Below are 6,670 nucleotides of genomic sequence, written 5' to 3'. Positions count from 1 at the left end.
CTGGCAGGATCCTGATACACTGTGAAACCCCACTCACACCTGGCAGGATTCTGATACACTGTGAAACCCCCATACACACCTGGCAGGATTCTGATACACTGTGAAATCCCAGACACACCTGGCAGGATACTGATACACTGTGAAACCCCATACACACCTGGCAGGATCCTGGCACACAGTGAAAACCCATACACAACTGGCAGGAACCTGATCCACTGAGAAAACCCCGGACACACCTGGCAGGATCCTGATACACTGTGAAAACCCCATACACACCTGGCAGGATCCCGATAAACTGTGAAAACGCCATACACACCTGGCAGGATCCTGTTCCACTGCGAAACCCCACTCACACCTGGCAGGTTCCTGATACAATGTGAAACCCCCATACACTCCTGGCAGGATCCTGATACACTGTGAAACCCCAGACACATCTGGCAGGATCCTGGTGCACTGTGAAATCCCCAAACACACCTGGCAGGATCCTGATCAACTGTGAAGCCCAATACACAGCTGGCAGGATCCTGATCCACAGTGAAAACCCCATACACACCTGGAAGGATCCTGATAAACTGTGAAACCCCCATACACACCTGGCAGGATCCTGATAAACTGTGAAACCCCCATACACACTTGGCAGAATCCTGATAAACTGTGAAACCCCCATACACACCTGGCAGGATCCTGATAAACTGTGAAAACCCCATGCACACCTGGCAGGATCCTGATCTAGTGTGAAAACCCCATACACACCTGGCAGGATCCTGATACTCTGTGAAACCACCTGACACACCTGGCACAATCCTGATATATTGTGAAAACACCGTACATACCTGGCAGGATCCTGATTCTCTGTGAAACCCCGTACACGTCTGTCAGGATCCTGATATATTGTGAAAACCCCGTACATACCTGGCAGGATCCTGAGCCTCTGTGAAAACCCGTACACATCTGGCAGGATCCTGATATATTGTGAAAACCCCGTACACACCTGGCAGGATCCTGATCCTCTGTGAAACCCCGTACACATCTGGCAGGATCCTGATATATTGTGAAAAACCCATACACACCTGGCAGGATCCTGATGCTCTGTGAAACCCCGCACACATCTGGCAGGATCCTGATCCACTGTGAAAACCCCATACACACCTGTCAGGAACCTGATACTCTGTGAAACCCCGTACACATCTGGCAGGATCCTGATATATTGTGAAAACCCCGTACACACCTGGACGGATCCTGATCCTCTGTGAAACCCCGTGCACACCTGGCAGGATCCTGATCCACTGTGAAAACCCCATACACACCTGGCAGGATCCTGATAAACTGTGAAACACCCATCCATACACACCTGGCAGGATCCTGACAAACTGTGAAACCCCCATACACACCTGGCAGGTTCCTGATGCACAGTGAAACCACATTCACATCTGGCAGCATCCTGATACACTGTGAAAACCCATGCACACCTGGCAGGATCCTGATACACAGTGAAACCCCATTCACACCTGGCAGGAATCCTGATACACAGTGAAACCCCATTCACATCTGGCAGGATGCTGATACACTGTGAAACCCCATACACACCTGGCAGGATCCTGATACGCTGTGAAAACCCCCATCCACACCTGGCTGGATCACGATACACTGTGAAACCCCAGACACACCTGGCAGGATCCTGATACACTGTGAAAACCCCATTCACATCCGGCAGGATACTGACACACAGTGAAACCCCATACACACCTGGCAGGATCATGATCCTCTGTGAAACCCCCATACACACCTAGAAGGATCCTGAAACACTGTGAAACCCCATGCAGACCAGGCAGGATCCTGATAAACTGTGAAACCCACATACACACCTGGCAGGATCCTGATGCACTGTGAAACACACATACTCACCTGGCAGGATGCTGATATAATGTGAAAACCCCATGCACACCAGGCAGGATCCTGATAAACTGTGAAACCCACATACACACCTGGCAGGATCCTGATACACTGTGAAAACCCCATGCACACCAGGCAGGATCATGATAAACTGTGAAACCACATACACACGTGGCAGGATCCTGATACACTGTGAAAACCCCATACACACCTGGCAGGATCCTGATCCAATGTGAAAACCCCATGCACACCTGGCAGGATCCTGAGACACTGTGAAAACCCCATACACACCCTGCAGGATCCTGTTACACTGTGAAAACCCCATACACACCTGGCTGGATCCTGATCCACTGCGAAAAACCCATGCACACCTGGCAGGATGCTGATAAACTGTGAATCCCCCATACGCACCTGGCAGGATCCTGATAAACGGTGATACCCCCATACACACCAGGCCGGATCCTGATACACTGTGAAAACCCCATACACACGTGGCAGGATCCTGATGAACTGTGAAACCCCCATGCACACCAGGCAGGATCCTGATACTTTGTGAAACACCCACACACACGTGGCAGGATCCTGACCCACAGTGAAACCCCATGCAAACCAGGCAGGATCCTGATAAACTGTGATACCCACATCCACACCTGGCAGGATCCTGATACACTGTGAAACTCACATACACACCTGGCAGGATCCTGATACACTGTGAAAAACCCATACACACCAGGCAGGGTCTTGATAAACTGTGAAACCCACATACACACCGGGCAGGATCCTGATACACTGTGAAAACCCCATACACACGTGGCAGCATCCTGATACACTGTGAAAACCCCATACACACCTGGCAGGATTCTGATACACTGTGAAAACCCCATACACACCTGGCAGGATCCTGATCCTCTGTGAAAACCCCTTACAATCCTGGCAGGATGCTGATGCACAGTGAAACCCCATTCACATCTGGCAGGATCCTGATGCACAGTGAAACCCCATTCACATATGGCAGGATCCTGTTACACTTTGAAACCCCATACACACCTGGCTGGATCCTGATCCACTGATAAAACCCCATGCACACCTGGCAGGATGCTGATAAACTGTGAAACCCCCATACGCACCTGGCAGGATCCTGATAAACGGTGATACCCCCATACACACCAGGCCGGATCCTGATACACTGTGAAAACCCCATACACACGTGGCAGGATCCTGATGAACTGTGAAACAACCCCCATGCACACCAGGCAGGATCCTGATCTACTGTGAAACCCACATACACACCTGGCAGGATCCTGATACACTGTGAAACCCACATACACACCTGGCAGGATCCTGATACACTGTGAAACCCACATACACACCTGGCAGGATCCTGATACACTCTGAAAAACCCATACACACCAGGCAGGGTCTTGATAAACTGTGAAACCCACATACACACTTGGCAGGATCCTGATACACTGTGAAAACCCCATCCAGACCAGGCAGGATCCTGATAAACTGTGAAACCCCATACACACGTGGCAGCATCCTGAAACACTGTGAAAACCCCATACACACCTGGCAGGATCCTGATCCACTGTGACAACCCCTTACACACTTGGCAGGATCCTGATACACTGTGAAAACCCTATACACACCTGGCAGGATCCTGATCCACTGTGAAAACCCCTTACACACTTTGCAGGATCCTGATACACTGTGAAAACCCCATACACAACTGGCAGGATTCTGATACACTGTGAAAACCCCATACACACCTGGCAGGATCCTGATCCTCTGTGAAAACCCCTTACAATCCTGGCAGGATGCTGATGCACAGTGAAACCCCATTCACATCTGGCAGGATCCTGATGTACAGTGAAACCCCATTCACATATGGCAGGATCCTGTTACACTGTGAAACCCCATACGCACCTGGCAGGATCCTGATGCACTGTGAAACCCCATACACACCTGGCAGGATCCTGATACACTTTGAAACCCCATACACACCTGGCAGTATCCTGATACACTGTGAAAACCCCATACACACCTGGCAGGATCCTGATCAACTGTGAAAACTCCATACACACCTGGCAGGACGCTGATAAACTGTGAAAACCCCATACACACCTGGCAGCACCCTGATACACTGTGAAAAACCAATACCCTCCTGGCAGGAACCTGATACACTGTGAAAACCCCATACACACCTGGCAGGAACCTGATGCACTGAGAAAACCCCATACACTCCTGGCAGGATCCTGATCCAATGTGAAACCCCTACACACCTGGCAGTATCCTGATCCACTGTGAAACCCCATACACACCTGGCAGGATCCTGATACACTGTGAAAACACCATACACAACTGGCAGGATCCTGAGCCACTGTGAAACCCCCATACACATCTGGCTGGATCCTGATACACTGTGAAATCCCATACACATCAGGCAGGATCCTGATACACTGTGAAACCCCAGACACATTTGGCAGGACCCTGATGCACTGTGAAAACCCCATACACACCTGGGAGGACCCTGATACACTGTGAAAACCCCATATGTACCTGGCAGGATCCTGATCCACTGTGAATCCCCCATACACACCTGGCAGGATCCTGATACACTGTGAAACCCCCATACACACCTGGAAGGATCCTGATACACTGAGAAATCCCCATACACACCTGGCAGGACTCTGATACACCGTGAATCCCCGTATACACGTGGCTGGATCCTGATACACTGTGAAAACCCCATACACACCTGGCAGGACCCGGATGCACTGTGAAACCCCATACACAGCTGACAGGATACTGATACACTGTGAAAACCCCACACACACCTGGCAGGATCCTGATACACTGTGAAAATCCCATACACACCTGGCAGGATCCTGATACACTTTGAAACACCATACACACCTGGCAGGATCCTGATACACTGTGAAAACCCCATACACACCTGGCAGGATCCTGATCAACTGTGAAAACTCCATACACACCTGGCAGGACGCTGATAAACTGTGAAAACCCCATACAAACCTGGCAGCACCCTGATACACTGTGAAAACCCCATACCCTCCTGGCAGGGACCTGATACACTGTGAAAACCCCATACACACCTGGCAGGATCCTGATCAACTGTGAAAACTCCATACACACCTGGCAGGACGCTAATAAACTGTGAAAACCCCATACAAACCTGGCAGCACCCTGATGCACTGTGAAAACCCCATACAATCCTGGCAGGATCCTGATCCAATGTGAAACCCCATACACACCTGGCAGTATCCTGATCCACTGTGAAACCCCATACACACCTGGCAGGATCCTGATACACTGTGAAAACACCATACACAACTGGCAGGATCCTGATCCACTGTGAAACCCCCATACACATCTGTCACGATCCTGATACACTGTGAAATCCCATACACATCAGGCAGGATCCTGATACACTGTGAAACCCCAGACACATTTGGCAGGATCCTGATGCACTGTGAAAACCCCGTACACACCTGGCAGGACCCTGATACACTGTGAAAACCCCATATGCACCTGGCAGGATCCTGATACACTGTGAAACCCCATACACACCTGGCAGGATCCTGATACACTGAGAAAACCCCATACACACCTGGCAGGACTCTGATGCACTTTGAATCCCCGTATGAACCTGGCTGGATCCTGATACAGTGTGAAACCCCATACACACCTGGCAGGATCCTGAAAAGCTCTGAAAATCCCATAAACATCTGGCAGGATCCTGATATACTGTGAAAACCCATACACACCTGGCAGGAACCTGATACACTGTGAAACCCCGATATACACCCGGCAGGAGCCTGATACACTGTGAAAACCCCGGACACAACAGGCAGGATCCTGATGCACAGTGAAACCCCATTCACATCTGGCAGGATATTGATACACTGTGAAAACCCCATACACACCAGGCAGGATCCTGATAAACTGTGAAACCCCATACACACGTGGCAGCATCCTGATACACAGTGAAAACCCCATACACACCTGGCAGGATCCTGATCCACTGTGAAAACCCCATACACACCTGGCAGGATCCTGATCCACTGTGAAACCCCATACACACTTGGCAGGATCCTGATACACTGTGAAAACCCCATGCACACTTGGCAGGATCCTGATACACTGCGAAAACCCCATACACACCTGGCAGGATCCTGATCCACTGTGAAAACCCCATACACACCTAGCAAGATGCTGATAAACTGTGAAACCCCCATACACACCTGGCAGGATCCTGAAAAGCTCTGAAAAACCCATACACATCTGGCAGGATCCTGACATACTGTGAAAACCCATACACACCTGGCAGGAACCTGATGCACTGTGAAACCCCGATATACACCCGGCAGGAGCCTGATACACTGTGAAAACCCCGTACACACCTGGCAGGTTCCTGATTCAGAGTGGAACCCCATTCACATCTGGCAGGATCCTGATGCACAGTGAAACCCCATTCACATCTGGCAGGATCCTGATACACTGTGAAACCTCATACACACCTGGCAGGATCCTGATACACTGTGAAACCCCATACACACCTGGCAGGATCCTGATACACTGTGAAACCCCATACACACCTGGCAGGATCCTGATACACTGTGAAACCCCATGCACACCTGTCAGGATCCTGATCCACTGTGAAAACGCCATACACACCTGGCAGTACGCTGAAAAACTGTGAAAACCCCAGACACACCTGGCAGGATCCTGATACACTGTGAAAACCCCATACGCA

The sequence above is a fragment of the Heterodontus francisci genome, unplaced genomic scaffold (assembly GCF_036365525.1).
Source record: "Heterodontus francisci isolate sHetFra1 unplaced genomic scaffold, sHetFra1.hap1 HAP1_SCAFFOLD_49_2, whole genome shotgun sequence".
Taxonomy (NCBI): Eukaryota; Metazoa; Chordata; class Chondrichthyes; order Heterodontiformes; family Heterodontidae; genus Heterodontus; species Heterodontus francisci.
The sequence above is the reverse complement of the archived record's forward strand: the minus strand, read 5'-3'. Positions refer to the sequence as shown.